General features: G+C 44.3%; 1 protein-coding gene across 2 annotated transcripts in view; it reads right to left on the reverse strand.

Annotated features, from left to right (window-relative positions):
* Window positions 1-20053, reverse strand: part of LOC115392805 (zinc finger MIZ domain-containing protein 1-like) — a 98727-nt gene that overhangs the window by 52932 nt on the left and 25742 nt on the right. For both annotated transcript variants that reach the window (XM_030097402.1, XM_030097401.1), the window contains exon 2: window positions 18318-18408. The gene's annotated coding sequence lies outside the window, so the exon portion shown is untranslated. The remainder of the gene's footprint in view (window positions 1-18317; window positions 18409-20053) is intronic.

Here is a 20053-nt window from a genome sequence, read left to right on the forward strand (position 1 = left end):
GTCATTGTTGTTGGTGCAGTTAAACAACTGTGGTTAAAGGAGGATTACACTGTAATGAGGCGTGATACATGGAAGAAAACCACATATTTATAAAGCCGACAGCAGAAAATGCTGAATAAGAGTTGCTCCTGCATTGTGAGCCTGCATTTTCTACATGATAGTTATAGGTTTGCATGCTCGGGGATAATTGTTTCTTATCTACATCTCATAGAATTAAAGCATTACAAACATTTAAAGTTGAGATTTGAAGTGACCTATAACAGTAATCTGATCCCATGCTGATTTTCTTTCTCTCTCAACGTGATCATTTCCTAAATCCCCAAGAGCAGGACTGCTGTTAGAAAAGCGAGAGGTGAAGCGATATCCCTGATAATTGCTTTATGGACAACCCATAATTTTTGCCACCACGCCGTCGCGGAGTTGTTTATAAAACGGCTCATTAAGGATGCTAACGGGCTAACTAGCACGGCGCGCTAACAGCTCCGGAAGAGCCTCAGTTCATTATCTCGGCCTCCTCCCCGGGAGAAGCACAACCACGAGATGCCTCGGCTTGCTCCAACAGATAGTTACAGCTTGTTGGGCTTGCCCCACTTCACCGTAGATACATTACACACACACACACTCACACACTCACTCACACAGAGGTGCACACAAACACAAAGCACCTCTGTGCTCTCATCAGATCGCTTGCTAATAGGGGGTTTTCTTACAGTGGAATCAACAACCGAAGCTCTGCTAAAAGGGAGCAATTTTCCTCAATTTGCACTCATCACTTCTGCAACATTTTTTTTTTTAAATGTCAAAATTAAACATGAAGACGAATGAAGCTGTTTGTTGTGCGTGACAAGGTTCATTTTCTCCTTTCAAACAACTGTAGCATTTGATGTTTTCTGCTATCCTGTAATCACGATGAGGTCTGAGCCGCGATTTAACTTTGAAACCCAAACATTTGCTCTATGAAGGAGCAAACTGATGAGGATGACTCACCAACTTAAGGATTCCCATAACTTTCATGACTGATAGTCTTTTTTATTCTTGCAAAATTAGGTTATTACAGCAAAGGGAAAAATTAAAATAACCAACAAAATGCTATTTCTACACGAGCCACAGAAAAGCAGAGGATCTGCTTGCAGAGCTTGACCCCTGACCTCTGGAAATGCCCTCGATGTTTCACTGAAAATGCAACAGAACACTGCAAATATATTCAATTTGCAAACATCTGAGAAAGAAAGGGGTCTAATTCTCATGTTTAACAAGCTGCGCCCTTGTACTTAAAGAATCAAGCGATTAAGAGAATTGCTGCAGATTAACAATCTATGTAATTGATTAACTGACTAATCATTTCAGTACTATTAATTTGAGGCTAAGGAGATGGTTCTCTTCTGGCTAATATTTGTTTTTCAATGAGCCCTCCCCCCCTTTTTAAAACCCACGCCCGGATATGAAGAGGAGGGTAGGGGGTTAGTCGGGGGCTGTGGGGGGGGGGGGGGGGGGGGGGGGGGGGGGACTGCTGCCGCTGCTGCTGCTGCCACCTTGTTCTCGTGTCTGGAAACATTATTTGTCTGCTGGCTCAGATGGTGCCTCCTGTCTCCAAGACCAGACCACCCCTTCTCTTCCACTCCCTGTGAGCCCCCGTGCCCCCTTCCCCCATGGTTAGGCCCACCCATGGGGGGGTGGGTGGAGAGGGGGGGTGGATGGAGGGTTGAATTTAATAAAGGCTCCCTCAGCCACATGCTAAAAAGGTATGCAAATGTGCAGGTCCTTCTGTTTTCTGATGTCCCCCCCCCCCCAACCCCCAACCCCACCACTCCATCGCCGCCACTCACCACCCCCCAAACCAACTGACTGCTCTGAAGGAGGGAGACAGAGAGTTTGGGTGTTTGTTTTTCCAGAGGAATGGATTATTTTGTTAGGACCGCTCCTGGGTATTTGATCTGAAAAGCTATTACGATGATTGCGATTAGAATTAATTACATTGTGAGCTACAGGAATTGTGAAAGAAGCGCTTGATGCGCTTCCTCGTAGGGGAGAGGAATCATAAACGCACGCACACACACGCTCAATAATTCCTCGAGAGCGGCGGGATGAAACTAATAGTATCACAAAATTGGTAACCTCAAGGCCACCGCTAATAAATAGAATAATAAAAATTAAACACCCTTTCCATATGTGTGCTTTAAAAACCAAAACAATATTGACTTCTCCACTCGTCTGCAGCCGCTTGTCCTCCTCCTCCTCCTCCTCCTCCTCTCGCTCCTCCTCCCACATATCAGTGATCCCTATCTAATACAAAGGGCCCAGCCTCAGCATGGCTACCATGATGACCCGTGTTCATGAGGAGGTGAGAGCTGATCATTTTGTTCCGATGTAGTGAGCCGTGACAGGCAGCAGTGCGGGAAGGAGGCTGGGTGTGGGAGGGAGGGGGGAGGGTGTGTATCTGTGTGTGTGTGTGTGTGTGTGCAGGGGGAAAGGAAGGCCACAGAGGGACCCACCAGAAGCAGCAGAGAGCCAGGCCAGACTGAAGGGACCAGCCTTTCCTGCTGCTTCCTTCCCGTGCTTTTGGCCAGCTGAGCAATCAGGTCACCTCTCTTTCCCGTGTCGCTTCTGGTCAATTGTTCTCTCTCTCTCTCTCTCTCTCTCTTTCTCTCCCCTCCTCTGCTCCCAGTGCCACAGCCCGCAGCTGTTGCCACTGATGTCACTTTTTGATAGGATTTCGTCTGTGCCCGTTTTGTCGGCCGCTGCCTCTCTTGCCTAAACACATGCAAAAACGACGAGGGGCCCGTTTACAGATGCCGGCACACCTGGAGGGGAGGAGGAGCGACTGCAGCGCCGCTCTCATGCAAACCTGGCTCGATATGCAAAATCAGATGCGCTCCTTTGAGTTCTTCCTGGTAACGATTATAAAAAAAAAAAAAAGACGCTCCCTTAACTGTGCAACAACAGAAGCGCACGCCGGGGGGACGGCAGCCACTTTGAAAACGAGAGCTCTCGCTTCATGCCGGCACACTCCCCAGTGTTTGTTTTTGACCCTCACAGACAAGAGCACAAAGTACACAAACATGCCCTTTTGACCCTCAACAAGTAGTTCTTCAAGCAAAACATCATCTTGTACTTTAAGTAGAGATAAATCTATATTGAGTCGAATTTACAAAACAATATCGCGGCTCGGTCCTGAGGGCGTTTCGGGAAAATCCACCGCAGAACACGAACGCAGCGCCTGCTCGGAGCTGCGAGGAGAGACAGAAGAGACGGGGAGTCGCGGTGATGCCGGATGACAGTTAATTCCCAGTTCGGAGTGCAAGCTTCGCTTCAACCGTGTCAAAAAGAAAACTCCCTGTTTTTAACACGTGCGCGGGAGACTTTATGTCAGAGGCAGATTAGATCACGTCTTGGCTTGTTCAAAGACCAGGAATATTTACATTATTGGCTGAAATGGCATCCAAGCGAGTACATCATACCCTCATCAAGGACAGACCAGGACATGCCTGCAGATTTTGTACATTCTAGTCTCTGTAAACAGAGATGAGCGTGATATTCTGACTCTTCTTTCCCTCCCTTTCGGTGTTATTGTATCCAAAAAATGAGCGATCTTGCAAGATCGAATAGATTCTGGAAATAACAATCTGTTGAAATTCACAATGAGATAAACAAAATCTGTCAGTGTGTGTGGCAATGTGACGCAACTGTTTCCTGACCTTGAAATAACTGCCACTTATGAAAAGCTGTTTTGGTATGAGAGACACCGATTATAGCCCATTTCTAGGCCAGCACATAATCAGTGTCCAAGTTCCAAATCAATGACCTACTTCCAAGCACACACACACACACACACACACACACACACACACACACATCCACCGCAAATACGCTGCGAGGCAAACTCTCTTTTAACAGCTTAATGTGGAGAAAGACAGAAATCAAATCGAGCCGGCGCTTTGTTGTTATCCGAAAATTTCTCTGAACGGAGCTTTTTCAGAAACCCAAATGAGGGCAGAGTGATTTCGTAACAGCAGGCAGAGCGGTGGAGGCCCGGCGCGGAGCTGCTTGTGTTATTTTGACACTGGCTGGCAGCGAGGGGGGCGGCGGGGTCACGGGCGCCGGCGCTCCACTAGTGAGAGTAGTTCAGATCTGACCTGGATAAAGCGGAGGAGCGGCCGGCGCTGACTTCCACGGCCTCCCGCGCTGAAGGAAATGTGAGTGGCGGCATGGCTCGGCGAGGTCAGGACTGCACACAGCGCCGCCCCGGCAAGCCGCTTCTTAATGCAGGGTGGGCTATTTACAGAAACAACCCCCCCCCCCTCCTCGACTACTACCCCCTGGAGCAGATCCACCACCACACAGCTCCATGTACCGCGCAGTCATGCACACAGACGGAGGGACACTTTTCAGAGAATCCACCGCCGTCGAACGTGTCTACTCACTGTGTATTTTTCTTTTTTTTTTTAATGAGGTCTTGTCTGCCCTGTGGGTGGAGGCGGAGAAGACGGAGACTAAATGAGCTGTACACATGCTGCTGTCATGTGGACCCGTCCCGGACGGGCCGATGATGACAAAGACAGACCCACGGCCACGATCGGACCGAAAAGGTGCAGGATGCTAAATGAAGCCCGACTCCCAACCCAGAGGGACTCCTAACAAGACTCGCAGTCTCACTTAAATGGTTTTGACTTCCTTAACTTTTTATAATGACCATGTGAAGATTTCCACAAACCTCACTGCGAGCTGTTTTTTTTTTTCAGGGCTTCTTGCTTTAGGAAGCTGGAACCACCGTGAAAAACAAATTTTATTGTGGGTCGCTCTGAAACGCTCCAGAGAATCATGACAGGAAGTTGTGGGAACAGAGCTTCATTCTGCAGTGACAGAAAGAAAGTGTCGATCTCACTTATTGCTGGTGGAGTGTTCAGGACAGGTAGTTTGATTTGAGGCTCGGGAATCAAACTGTCTCTTTGATAAAAACTTTCACTGTAGTTCGATCTTAGCGCTTGTTAGAATTATCAAAAGCATTAAAGTTGCACATATAAGCTGTTGCTGCAGCTTAAACAAGTAAAAATTTTAATGTTTCCTATACTTTGGACAAATATAACTTTAAAGATACTTTAAAACAACATTTAAGCGAAATTTAAATCCATAAATGTAAATATTTCTCGTGCAGTACAGCGGATGGTTCCCATATCTTCAGTCACAGTTCACACATTGAGGAAATGACCCAAAGTATAAGATCAGTTTCAACAGTTTTACAGAAAAGAAAAGAATAACATTGAATTTGAAAATAGTCATTAAAATTAATAAAGTAATAAATATACCTGAAGCTTCCAGATTCAAAAGAAAATAATAAAAAAAAATAAGAAAACGCTTTTCATTTTGACAAGTTCAATCAAAGCAATGTAGCAAAAGAAAGGCAGCGCAAACATGTATTGAATCATATTAAACTATATGAGGACATCAGACCGATGTTATCCTTGATCTTTCAACACTTTGTGCTGAAATCAAATTCTGCAAGTGCAGCAGAAACATCCACATCACTGCAGGTGTGTGACGGAAAACCATCAAGAAGAAGAAGAAGAAGCAGAAGCAGAAGCAGAAGCAGCCCGGGGCTGTCTCATTTTGTGACGCAGTCCTCCATGTTGGCGTGTGGCGTTTCGCAGGCCGCCGTTTCTCTGGGGAGCATTGATCCAGCATAATGACTTTTGTGGAAAAAGCTCTTTCCACAATGGACAGCCTTGTCTTGTGCCATACTTGTTATCAGGTTTAGACAACACAGGAGCAGAACACCAACATGCCAGCGATTGGATTAATGCCTCCGTTTTTTTTCCCCCCCTTTTCCTACAAGATACATCAAGGTTTGTCACTGAATCATGGCAAAAACCCATTATGCCGAAATGATATATAAACAAATCAATTTTTTCCTTTTTCATGCATGGATACACAAAACTATTCCCGGAGCCCAGACGAACAGGCGCAGAATTAGTTTGGCGGAGTACAAGGCGGTTATGCACCAAACAGGAGGAAGCCGTTTGGGAAGGCGATGGCGAAATCGGCTTTTTATAAATGAGAAGGCAGACGGAGTTAACTATTCACCGAGGCTTTTATCACTCCAGACTGAATGAACGACTTCCTTCTCTGCTCTGCTGCTCTCCTCAAAGGTTAAATGAGTGTATCCTGCTGACCCCGTTCCCCAGTTCAGCCATAAATACGGCATTCTTCGACTCAGCGCGGCAAAAAGAGCGAAGATATCCAGATTTTTTTTAAGTGTTTTTCAGGATTTGTGCCAGATTGACATGATAAAGGGAAGATGAATAACAGATCTGACAATAACTTAATGGAAATAACACCTAATAGAGTTGAAGACAGGAGCGTGAGGACGCACTGTCCAGCCCAGAGCACGGTCGTCACACAAAGACCTCAAAGCTGCGTTTCTGGTGAAAAAGCAGAACAAATGGGGATTACAATATTTGGGGAAATAGTCTTTCAGCTGACCTACATCCCCCACAGAGACTCCAATTTATAATCCCAGCATACATGTTCAGCTATTGAATTTTTAGATTCTGTATCAACACCATGAAATTGTGTTAGATGGCACCTAAATGGGTAAAAAAAAAAAAAAAAAAAAAACCAGATTAGCGGCTTGAGATACTGACAGCACTTTAATGCATGTGGAGGTTGAAATACGGGCTGGCGGCTCACGTGTTGAGTTTATTTCCATTTCTCTGCATCAGATCCCCTCCAAAAAAATCTGCAATTACAGTATGTACACAAAACGGCACTCCTACAAAGTCTGAGTCACATTAAATCACTCTTTATGAGTTCCAAGCAGCCTCAAAGGTTTTGATTAGAGTATTCATTGAACCCCGCGCTTTAACACTCCAAATCAATTAGATGAACTGGCGTGCATGCACACACACACACACACACACACACACACACACACACACACACACACACACACACACACACACTCTCACACGCTCACACTCTGATTTAATGCATGGACCAGTGTAATAATCGCATGAGCTCACAAACATCCAATAATGGCTTTACTGATTTTGGTGCAATAATTACAAAAAAAAAAAAAAAAAATGCTTTTTAGTGATGTGAAAGCATAAAAAAATGGAGTAAAAAAACCGCCTGCACTAAGTGAGTTCATGCTGCCCAGTATGAATCCTTATTGTAAAAAACATACAGTATTATATTCAAAAAGAGAAGTGTACCATAAAGTCATACTTCCTTCTGTTTTTCGAGTCTATTTTAGGCTGAGCGTAACCACGTGCTGGCAGATTCTTACAATTATTCCTCTTGCCTTTGGAACAATAAAAAAAAAAAGACATAGGCAAGCTTTGATATGCACTAAATAATTTAATAATAGTTATTTTAAAGTCACCCAAACAAACTGAGACCCTGACGGAGCTGCAGGGGGGAATGTAGAGAGAGCACGGTTGATCTTAGTCCCACTGTTCAGACTTTTTACTGAGAGGTGGAAGAAACATTCTCAATTTTAACAAGATTGCAAAACTAAATTCCTTCAAAAATGATAACTTTCACTACAAAACGGTGTGTTGATATGTTGTAAAAACTAGTCCAGCTTAAGGTGCCAGTTGCAGTGACTTAAGTTTGTTTTTCATTTGCTCTTTCACATCTTTATTATTATTGTTGACCGTTCATTTAGGTAGTAAATGCCTGTGTGTATCAGAGAGGAAAAAAAAAGGAAAAGACAAGGGGAGTGCTTGTGTGTGTGTGTGTGTGTGTGTGTGTGTGTGTGTGTGTGTGTGTGTGTGTGTGTGTGTGTGTGTGTGTGTGTGTGTGTGTTCAGGAAGCCTCAGGAAATACCAGGACAGACACGCTGACTCTCCAGCACTTCAGACCCATGTGACTGGAAACACACAGGCCAGATTGTTTGCATGTTTGCTCCGGGGCCGGCGATAAGAACATTTGGTTATAGAGGAGAAATATCAAAGCTGAACTCAGCATCTGAATCTGGCCGGCCCACTGGAGGTGAGGTCCGGTTTGGCTGCTTATCGCTGTGCTAAACTTTTTGTTTTTGAACAATCAGCCATCCTGATAATTTGCATGATGACTCCTGCGCTCGTGTCCCCGTAGCGATCCGGCACAACTAGCCTCTATTGGCTTCCTGTTCTCATTACATTAGCATAATGCAGATGCAACCGGAGTCGGTAACCTTGCTGCTGCTCAGCATTATTTACACCAAATACACACCGTGGATGTGAGAACTGCAGCACAGTTTCTCTTTTTCTACATGCATTCTTAATGCATCGATAAATCCAGAGTGAGATATGTTCAAAAATATATTCAGGATTATTTATTCTTCACAGTTAAGTTAAGAACACCTCCTATTATGGAAATATTAGAAGTCCGACATTCATCCAAACACACGAGCCAAAGTATGTATGCTGCATTAGATTTAATCCTTGGATATGGAAAGCAATCGAGATCAATAATTTATGATTCATCCTGTTTCTTACATCCAAACAGTTTAAAATTAATGACACAAACAGAATACTTAAAAAAAAAACTGTTGTTTTTATAGGATTTCTATAAAATCTACAAAACTTCTGCTTCTTGCTTCCCAAAACACCAAAAACACTCTTAATTTACTTACTTCCAGTCACCCAAGACAAATTAAAACTTTGCCGTTTGTATTTTTAATGTCCAAATTATTCAGTTAGCCACATTCCCTCCATTTGTTTTTATACCACATTAAAGTGTGGAACAGCAACACTCACAGAAGAAGCCACAAGCTGTGAAATATTTCCAGTTTTTGGTCAGCTTAAACATATTTGGCCTGATTATATATGACATATAAATCTGTTCACTTCACCGCCTTTTAGAAGTGAGAGAGAAGTTCCTAAATGTTTTCAAACTGAAGTCTTGAAGGAGCCTTCGATATCGCCCTTGGGTTAAAATCTTTAATTTCCAAGTATTTCAATAAGGGGCCTATAAAGGGATGCCTTACGTGAGAGCTGGCAGCCCGGCTTTACTTCAATTTCACAAGAGATTCGACTGACCATGTTTGGGTTTGGACTGCTGCTGAAGTAGATTTAATCACTATTAAGGGGAGATACATTTTATCCGCTCCTGCGGTTAGAAATAATTCAGCAGAAGTGTGGCTACAGGCACCAGATCTCTTCATAAAAATCTCCTCCTCGAATAATCTAAGAATATACTCCCTCCACACGTTCATTATTTCATTATTATATGCTAATTTTAACATTTAATGTAACACAAATGCACTTTTACGGACTAATTGTGCTAAAGCACTACTTCAGAAATAAAAGAGCACTAAAACAGAAACAATACATGTGAGTTTAGCAGAAAATCTGTTTCACTTTATTAAAGAAAAGTCCCGTCTTGTTAAAGGTCAGTGAAAAACCCGAGCGCTCATTTCTATCAGACCTTTTCCTTTAACTGTAAAGGCTAAACAGTATCAGCAGAGATGTAAATATTGTTAAGAGAGGATCTAATCTCAGACCTCTTCATTTCCTTGTATAATAAATATTTAGAGCTGGACATCAGAGCAGAACTAAATATTCTGGACTGCGCAGAAAAAAAAACGAAACATAAGGTGACATTGAGATTTGAGAAAAAAAGAAACATAAACCTGATCTGTTTGTGTTTGTAGCTGGCATGCGGCGAGCTGCTCGAGCTTTGATAGCCTCACATCATTATTAATATCCTTCATAGATAATAGAAAAATAGAAAAAGCAGACCCTATATTGATATGTCCATAATGTGATGCAACATGATGGAGGCCAATCGAATGCGAGCGTTCATCCCAAGACGTTTTTAAGCTCCGACAGCTCATCGTACAGAATGTTTTTCCATGACTCACAAGCTTTCAGCGTGCAGTTTGATGTTACTTTGACTCTGCGTGTGATTTGTGAACTAGCCAGAGGTGGGAACGGTTTTTTAAAATGGAAACAAGTCATGAATCACAGTCAGAATGTACAGAATGAGGCTGATTAGTAGTCTGTTGGGCCTTTACTTTCCCAGAAAACTTCAGTGGAAGACTTTTATACCTTTAACTAACCTCTGCTGTTTATGTCTTTAAACCTCTTTTTCATTTTAATTGATCCTTTTAACCTGATGTGACATCTGTTTACAGCCGGTCTATCATAGGTGTGCAATCCCTTTCATTAAAGCAGGAGGAGAAGCTTTTATTTTGGAAACTCGAGCTGCTAATCATATCACTGGGTAAAAATGTGGAATTTATCCGTCATCCTCACTCCAGGAGCTCCTGCTTTTCTACTCCTCAATTTAAAAAAGGGATTTTCTGAGAAGGTCACAAAGTTTTTATTGGTTTTCGGCGAGTTAAAATCGTCTGGCTGGAACACACTTCCAGCATATCTGAGTTCGGCTGAAACTGGTGGGTTCAACAAATTCAGCTTCTTTAAGAACTTATTACTTTGTTTTTAGTTTTTGCTCCTAATGATCTCGGTTCTGAAATCTAACGATGTTATAAATAAAAAGGGCAGGTTTGAGTTTCCAGTGAGGAACAGAAGTCAGCCACGAAAGGGACAGCGTGCTGGAGGGGGTGTTAATGTGGGGGCACGTCAGGTTAAAGGAGCTGGCAGTCCACCTCCTGCCCAAGATAACAAAGTGACGAGACGAACCACATGAGGAGGCGATGGGAAAGACTCTGGAATTTAAAAAAAAAAAAAAGTGCAACAACACAGAAAAAAAACACACAGTCATAGAGAAGGAGACTGTTTCCATCCAAACACTGAGGCAACAAAGGAGTCTAACAGAAAGTTCCAGTAAATCAGAGGAGAGATGGCCACTGAACGAGCGCGGCGGCAACTCCCCATGAGTCAACCCATTGTGAGGCGCACAGCGACGTGATTCGAGTTCTCAGTGAATCAGAGCAGTCAGCTGCCATCCACCACCTCAAGGCACAGGGCCAGTGGAGCACAGGACCACGGACATGTGACCGGCTGTCGAGACGGAGACGTGGACGGCCGGTCCTCTAACGCGTTACCTTCCGAACGTGTCCGAACAGGTCTCCCCGGTTTATTTAGTCCAGATAGATAATATACTGCTGTGATATAGGGGGCAGGGGCAGCAGGTGTTTGTGTATCTATACATAACGGAGACTTGTGATTTACGGTCTGCTGTCAGGAGGGAGCAGCGACATCAATACCGCGGCCGGAGTTTGTCTGAGGCCTAACTGAGGACACCAAAATATCTCTCCTCTTCCACCCCCCCCCCCCCACCCCCCACCCCCCTTCCAGTGACAGAGATACACGACACTACACGTGCAGCTGTCTAAATATTACTTCTGCCGTCTTCTCCTCTTCGTCCTGCCATTCCTCGGCTCCTCTTTTGCCTTTTCTGTCCCTTGGTGAGCAGGACGAGTTTAGAGGGTGGGGGGGTGGGTCTCGGGGGGGACAAATGTTCGACTGGGCGCAACTGGGGATGTCCACATTTGGTGCCCCCTTGTCAGATCCACAGCCGGGAATAACTCACCTACTGCAGTCCAGATTTCAGCTATAACCAGCCGCACACCTGTGGCCCCGGAGTATCCTGTAGCTGACCACAATTAGATTATACCGAAAGTAAACAACCTTCTGCACAAAGCACTGCGGCAGGCAGAACCAACAAGTCCTCGCTATGTCACTGTATGCAATTAGGCTTTTAATGCAGTTTATATAAGAAGCCAGACTACAGCTAATCTCATAAAAGGACAAACAGAGCCATTAAAAGTCCTCTGCTCTTTACTTCATTACTGGCTCAGCTTGCTCTCCTTATGCAAAGAGTCCCCAGGTGCATGAATGTTTCATGGCCACCCTGCTGCCTGCTCCCCTCTGCTCAGCCTCAGCCTTCCTCACCTCCAACTCCGCCGTCGACTGCGCCCGCTTACGCTCCCGCTCCCGTCGTCATCGCCTATTAGAGGCCGGGAGAGGAGGGGTGGGTTGTGGGTAGGTGCACAGAAGACAGCTGTTTTGCCTTGATGACTCAATCAAGCCCTTCAGTGGGATTAGCATCGGTATCGCCGTCCTCATCATCGCCTTTGATCCCCAAAATTACCAAACGTGTCTGAAATTGGCGACTGTCAGCCTGTCTTCAAAACAGACCTGACTTCACTGTGTGACAATCATCCTGCATGTTTGAGCAGATCAGCCGATACTGTACCTCTAAAAACTCTCAAAACACTTTAAAAGAAAGACGCTAATTTCTTAGTTCATGGCAACAAAGAGCCGTCAATGAAAAATCAGGGCAATTTGCAAAAGAAAGATTGAGATTGACACATGCCAGAGGAAATGACCTTATCTCTGCAGCAAACTTTCAAAGTAAAAATATCTTCCTTTGTCAATGAATCTACAACGCCAAGCGAGCCTCCCTGCTCTGTGACTCTATTATATACATCAGAGCGATATCGATATTCCATCTATCCATCCTTTAAACCGCTTCATCCTCTGGAGACTCGCTGTTAACTGTGAGCGAGGGCAGAAACAGAAGCAGACAGCCGCACATATGGACCATTAAGGGTCAACAATTAAATAGTAGCATCCTTAAAAACTAATAACTGTCTTTTTTATTATCAGCAGATCATTTCAGATGTCAATACGTACATTAAAAAAAAAAAAAACACTTTTGCACTGACAGGTCAAAGTTCACTTACCATGGTCTGGTAGGTTTGTTCTAAACCAGCTCAAGAAGGAATTATGTCGCTTTTTTGTCTTCCAAATGGTTCTCGCTGTGCTTTATCCATCACCCTTTACTGACAGCGAACAGCGGGATTTTACAGCTCTCCAGCTGGAAACAGCTGCCTTCTGTTAGAAGCTACACCATCGGAGTGGAGAGATGGAGTTTAAGAAGGCAACGAAATGCATTTCTTTCAGCCAACCCTAAAAACACACACAACAAACAGTGGCGTCATTTAAAACACCACTGTTTGGTGGTAAATAGCTGGATAGTATCGAAGTGCACCAGAGTTCAATGGGAAGTAAACCCAGACCTCCAAACTGGAGCAAACAGGTCTGTGTGAAAATCTAATTTTGACTTTATAACCATCACCTGAGACACTGTTGCTTTAAAAAAAAAAAAAAAAATCAAAGTTATATTTAAATACTTTTCATGCAAAAAAATATCTGAAAACATAAATCCACCCGGTAAATTGAATCTGACTGGAAGAAAAAAAAAATAATAATACGAAGAACGTGATGAACCTTACCTGCAGTAAAATTGGATATGAACCCATATTTGTCTTTCTGCCGCAAATATATCACAAAAGCGGGGAAAGTGGAGTGATGTTCTGATCATGTAATGAGCATATTTGAGGCCCTGCAGTGCCGCCGCCGCCATCATTTCATTAGCTTTACTCATATTACAAATGGAGCGTTTAGCCGGAGCTGCGTGGGGCTGAGTTAAGCTCGCCGGGTCTTGGTCATATCCTGCAACAGAAATGTAATAACTTAAAGAGACCCCAATAACTGCTTCCACTGACAAAGAGTAATGCAATAATATAATAACATTCGGCAGCAGGAAGGTTAATGCCGTAATATTTCAAGTAGCGAGACTGAGGTGGACCATTCGGAAGCCAATAACATCTCAATGCCAACTATTCTTAAAACATATTAAAGCATATCATTAATTAATTGGTTGGCTCATGAAGCGTAGCTTATTCAGGCTATTCATCACCAGCAGGAAACTGACAAGTTATTCATGGATGGCATGTCAAAAACATATGAGCTTTAATGCCGCATCAAAGGAAGCCGGGTTTCTTTAATACGCTTCGTTTTCTCGCCGCCGTCTTTGTTAGACTGGAGCCGAGCGGAATACAAAGACACGCGAGACGTAAAAGGAGGATCCGGAACGGCGAGGAAGTTCATCTCAGAGCCGAGTGTTGCTCAACAGTTTCCTCCCGGCGAACGTCAACCGGAACATCTGTCCTGAGAGCGGCTCGCGCTTTGCCCCGTCAGTCAAACCCCGTCCCGGCACGCCGCTGACGTATCGACCCGGCGGACGTAATCCCACCTTCCGCGGCGGGTTCGGGGTGCGTCCGCGAGCGTTTCTCATGCTCGTACAGGGGGGGGAAGGGGGGGGGGGGGAGCAGCGGTGACGCGGCGGCTATTTTTAGCCCGGTACACTGAGTCCTGCCTCTCCGCTCCGAGGACAGGCGGCCGGGACAGCTCCGGCCGCGCTCCCTGACCCCGGCCGTCCGGCTCCTACATCAGTGGGAGAGACTTACAAGATTCCTGGGCGGCAGTTAAGGGAGGCTATCTGCAAAAAAAATAAAAAAATAAAATAAAAAAAAAGAGAGCGATGCTTCCTTGATTGATGCCATGTTCATCCACGTCTTTTTCCTCTCCGGTGACTAATGGCCTAATAATTCAGCTGTCACCCCGGCGCGTTATCTTGCCTTTTCTTACGGGAATACCACCCTGTAACATCTCCGCCACAGTCTCAACCTTGGAAAACATTTGTCCAAAACTCAGAGGTCTGCTTTTTGAATAGCGGTGGGAGAAAAATAGGCAACAGCCCACCGAGGAAAACCTTAAAGACGATAAATTAAAGTCGGACGCGGCGGAGAAAGGGAACCTTCCTGTGGCGCGATCTCATCTTGTCCAGTGACTCGGGGAGCATTCTTCAGGAAAATCATTCATCCAATAATCTGATTCACATCAACAGTGAACCTTGAGTCGATACTTGTGCCGACACAAAAGCCTGAACGGTGAAATCCTTGGATAGTTGTTCTTGGTCAGTATGTGTTGTTCATTTCTTTCTGCAAGGTTTTCTCATTGAGCTGAAGCGCAGTTTGTTGGAGCCACTTTTACACAAGTTGTGTAATTATGATCCAGTTAAGTGAGTTCTTGCATTTCCCAAAACGGTTTTGGACACTCCGGCAGACTGAATCTTGTTACATGCAGCTGCTGGTAATAAGCGAAGCGAGACTTTTGGAGATCCCATCCTGCAATTGCTACAAATCTTCTGGCCTCTTCTGCACTTTAATTACTGGAGCTACTGTTTGTGAAGAAACAGAATATTACGAGGAGGACACTTCTCGCAGATTGCAGAGGGTGTAAAATTGCTTTAAACTGTACAGTTGGCACTTAAGACTTAGATAACTAAAGAAAATATTGACTCTACAATAAAGGGTGTCAAGTTCAGTCCCCCGGACCATCGGACGCCACGGAGAATTAAAGAAAGTGAGAAGGAATCACTAATTCATTAACTGGGTGCCGACCAGCCAAACTGTGAGGGTGAATTCATGACGGCAACAGAAATCTTGTTTGAGAAGAGACATCAGTCTGAGGAACAACGTCCTGCATACTGATTTCACATTTTTTCAGCAGTTTTGCCAAATAGAGTAAAAACTCAAGAATTTCTGGTTACATAAAATTCAAATAAGGAATTATGGTCGTCAAAGATACTGAATTGCACACCAGGAGGCGTTATAAAAAATGGCATTAAATGAGATTTGAACTATTTTTCTTGGAAAATATTAATATTCTCTAAGTTTTGTATAAAAATCTCGAGTTAATGAAGTCATTCTTCTTTGCACTAAAACAACAGTAAAAGTGAAGCTGTCATTAGCTGAGGTTATTATTTCATCATTTATTTACTGGTCTGGCCAGCTTCAGATCAGTTGGAGGTTTAGCCTCGAGGAAAATAAGTTCGACACCACTGAAAATATCCACTCGCATCAAACTAATCCACCCCTGCTATCTGTAAAACGCAGAATCACAACAAAAAAGTTAAAAAAATCTAAGGCACTATCCAGTTTATATCAAGTCAAGACTGTGATAATAAACTATGTCAAGATAGAAAGCACACTGACAAGCACTTATTTTCAGATTTTACTCTATACTTACATCTTTTATTTCTAACCAAACATGGTCTTTGTCCCCAAGAAAAAAAAAGATTATCATTACCAAAATTATAGATCGTCTTCCTCTCTGAGCCCTTTTATCGTCCTCTAATTTTGGAGAATCTGTTCTGTACGACTCTAAACTTACAATCAGCCTCTCTGTAATTTCTCTTTTCAGAAAAAGAAAACATTTGCGCTAATTTCGGTTCTGATTTCAGCTGCGTGCGAAGCTCCTGCACCGTCCTGCTTCTTCTTCTTCTCCTTCTTCTTCTTCTGGACCAATTTGTCCAAACTTATGCTATGATCGGCGCTCAACATCCTCTGACGCTGAGATGCAGTACGTCTATATCTCCCTTATGGTGTCTACTAAGCACCGGTGAAAACAGCAGCAGCCTCATCACGCCTGTCAGTTTAACAGCTCATCACTCAGGCCGTGTTTGGGAGGCACAATAAACGGCTCCATCATGTGCTTGTTTAATACGGTATTTCCACTTGACTAAATGCCAGCCGGGATAACGGGGGACTTGTGATCGTGCCTCGGTGTGAAGCAGTTTCAAAACATTAATCTGGCCTTGGTCTGATTTATTAAAATGCCTTCTCTGTAATTATTATTTCACTGAAAAAATAAATAAATAAATAAAATCTCCCTGGGATAAGAGTTCACTGGTTGGAGTGACGATCGTCCTCCTGACAGACTGGGGTTTTCGGAGACCTGTAGTGAAGCGGCGTGCTCTGCTGCCTTTGTTTTGCCTGAACAGGGGAGGTGGACATGTGGCTCGGGGGGCCGGGCCCTCCATCCTTCCTGTTCAGTTACCAGAGGCCTCTCACTTATCAGTTCCAGATCTCACAAGAACAGAGAGAAAGAGAGACCACTGACAGGAAGGGGATTTTTTTTTCTCTCTCTCCCCCCCCCCACCCCCATCCCCCACCACCCTCTCGCCTTTTTTTCCCCCTTTAGCACAGTTAACAGAATGTCTGCACCTTCACATTTCGCAGAGGAAAGCAATTACTCATTAGGGCTTACACCGAGAAAAAGACCAACCTGGCAACCTTCAAACATCGGCTCTGTGAAATAGAAGTGGACGAAAACTGCTCTGTGGTGGAGAACTGTTGATTAATCCACCGCTAGAGGAGGAAATCTTTTACAAACTTTCTCATAATTTTTACTTATTACAAAGCCAACACTGACATGAATCAGCCTGAGCTACTTAAACCTTTATCAGGCAAGTGAATATATTTAGTAAGTACTTCTTCTTCTTCTTTTTTACTATTTCTTCAAAAAATAACAATGATGACACAGCTGTTAGGAGGGATTTTGACATTCTTGTGCCTCAAGAAAAAAATTAAATCTGCCCTTTAAACTTATACATCAACCTAAACATTGGTGAGTTTAATGTTTTGATTTGAAAAAGTCTGATAATAAATGTTCCAATTTACACATATTTCAGTCACTGTCCTGTAGATATTTCCATGTGGCCAATGTCTTCTTTTACAGACTCAAGCTGAGTGTCTTTTGGTTTTTCCACTGTCTGAAGACTAAAAACTGCTGTTCGGCTGAGACGCCAGCAGACTCTGTTTGAGGCAGCTGCTTTATTTCAGCCTCTCCGTCAGAGCGGGCTACATTTCTTCCCCCGCCCCCGACTAAAGTAAAAGTAAGAAGGAAAAGTCTGTCACCGAGAGTGTGACGGAGAGAAAGAGAGAGACTGTGAAGCACTCCTGCCATGTCCCCACTCATGTCACATCCCCCCTCCGCTTCACTCGCTATCACTGTCTACCTCGCCTGACATTTCCACAATAATCACTTTGGTTTATCCCGCTCAGCTTTGTGGCAGGCAGATGTTTGTCAGGGCGCCGCATTTCTCAACATTCACACTGCTCTAATCAAGATTAACCACTCTTATCTATTCACCGTGCGTGTGTGTGTGTGTGTGTGTGTGTGTGTGTGTGTGTGTGTGTGTGTGTGGCATGGATGTCCCAATTCCTAATCCATAGCTATATTGTATAATACGGTCGACAAACCAATTACATTCCTCTTTCCAAAGCATAATTCTCCCTTTTAGTGGAATGCACACTGAGCTCCATATTGCATAAGGATGAACCGGTGGCTTTGCTGACGGAGAGGATGAGCATGACCTATTGTGAGTATGTCAGTGTGTGTGTGTGTGTGTGTGTGTGTGTAACACAAGCACTTTGTTACTCAGAAGCCCCTCAGGAGCCTGTGATGAAACCAACATGTTCTACCAGGAGGAGCCCAACGCCGGCCACACACACACTAACACACACACACACACACACACACACACACACACCGCTCGCCGTGGCGTGTGTTTACCAAAGACACCGGAGGACGACGCATGCCGGAGCAAACACAGCCGTGGACTCTAAAGCGGCAGGGGAGGCCGATATCCATTTCAAGAGACATTTCTAACGAGAAAGTTCAGCATCTGAACTACACAGCGTCACATAAACCACCAACTCCATCGCTTTTACTCACCTGTGTTGTTTTCAGCTGTGGATCGGCGAGCGGAGAACCCCCCCACCCATTCACACACCAGGAGGAGAAACACTCCAGCGCCTCACGTCTTCTGGAAAATCAAAGAACAAAGTAACAATCACTTTTTTACGTCATCAACTAATCTTCACGTACTGGATTATTACATTTGCATTTTTTTTTTTTCTCTCCTGGAAATGAAGCCTATATCACGATCCCTTTGGGCTCGGAGTGGCATTTGCCATCTGCACCTCGGTTAACGTCTTCCCGCGCGGAGAAGCTCCTTCACGCTCTCCTGCCCGCCAAGGACGACTCAGAAGAGCAGCCGATGCTCCGCAGGATCGGCACGGCATCATAAACATCCAGCGCGCGCCGAGTCGACATTCACAATCCACTCCCAATTGACAGATAAGCCTATTAAGACGGGCCTTCGCCGTAGCTTAGCACTTAGCCGAGCCGGCGGGGGCAGAGCCCGGGCCCGGCGTCGCTCAGGCCGCCGGAGACGACCACATTACTCCACAAAGTGCAAAAAAGGTTACGACCGACGTCCAGAAGAAGAGGCAGATTTAATCCCGTTAAGAACCGAATTACTGGACTACAATGCGGCGCCGAATCATTTAAAAGAAGAATGTGAAATTAACTAAATGTTTCATTTATCTCGCTCGGGCCACGCGGTTCAAAACGGTGATTTATCTCTGCTCGCTCCGGCAAATAAGTACAGAAGCTTAATTTTCTTTAATGAATTCATCGCGATGAGCGGTCTTAATTAACGGCGCAATAAACACAGGCCGCAGGAAGATGTAAATGTTCAGATGAGTGGATGACCTCTGACCTCTATACGGCGAAAACTAAGACTCGTGTCTCTCTGAAAGACAACAAACATAAAGAACGGGCTACCTTTGGATTAGCAGGTAAACGAGGGATCTGTGATCAGTTTATAATTAAAAAAAACGTAAGCCGTCCTTGTTGAACAGTTTGTGCAGTAAATGACATTTCCATGCGCTATTTGGTTGATATCGTACAGCCCTATCAGAAAATCTCCCTCTATGATCCGTCATATTTTACTCTGCGGAGACAGTTTCTGTCCCGCGGCCTGTTTTTCCTTTAACCGCGTCCTCTGCTCGGAGAGCACCGGGCTCATTTTCAGAGAGTCAAAGAAAAAAGTTGGAGGGTGACAGCAAGCTTTTTTGTCACGCTTCAAACATTAAACTATGAAACGTTCAAAGTGCCGCATGAAGCGCAGAAGAAAAGAATAAAAATATCTCGACGGTGTTTGCTCTTGCTTTGTGGATCCGTGTGTGTGGCGGGAGTGACAAAAGTCTCTTACTTTTTTTTTTTTTTTCCCCTTCCTCCATCCTGTTAAGAGTATTATTTTCATCAGGCATCTGCTTAGTGACACACTGCGTGCTGGCCATTTCTATCCCCAGTCAGATCTCCTCCGGTTTCCCTTCAGCTCATGTTTTTGGTTGACAGGACAAGGCTAATGCTCCAAATATAAAAACCGTCTAACCACAAGGTGTGTTTTCGCATTCAGCCAGAGAAAGCGCTCCCCTGTGCTTTGCACTTTTTTTCTTTTTAATCCTCTTTTTTTCCTTTTTTTTATGATTGGAAGATTTTTCAGGCAGTGTTTCTCCTCCGTTGGAAGTGCTGAAGAAAAAGTGGAGGAGCGCTGGAGGCTCAGTGGGTCGGCGGAGGAGGAGGACGAGGAGGGGTTGACGCTGGGTGCCTCTTTTTTTTTT

This window comes from Salarias fasciatus, chromosome 8 (genome assembly GCF_902148845.1).
Source record: "Salarias fasciatus chromosome 8, fSalaFa1.1, whole genome shotgun sequence".
In the NCBI taxonomy this organism is placed as follows: domain Eukaryota; kingdom Metazoa; phylum Chordata; class Actinopteri; order Blenniiformes; family Blenniidae; genus Salarias; species Salarias fasciatus.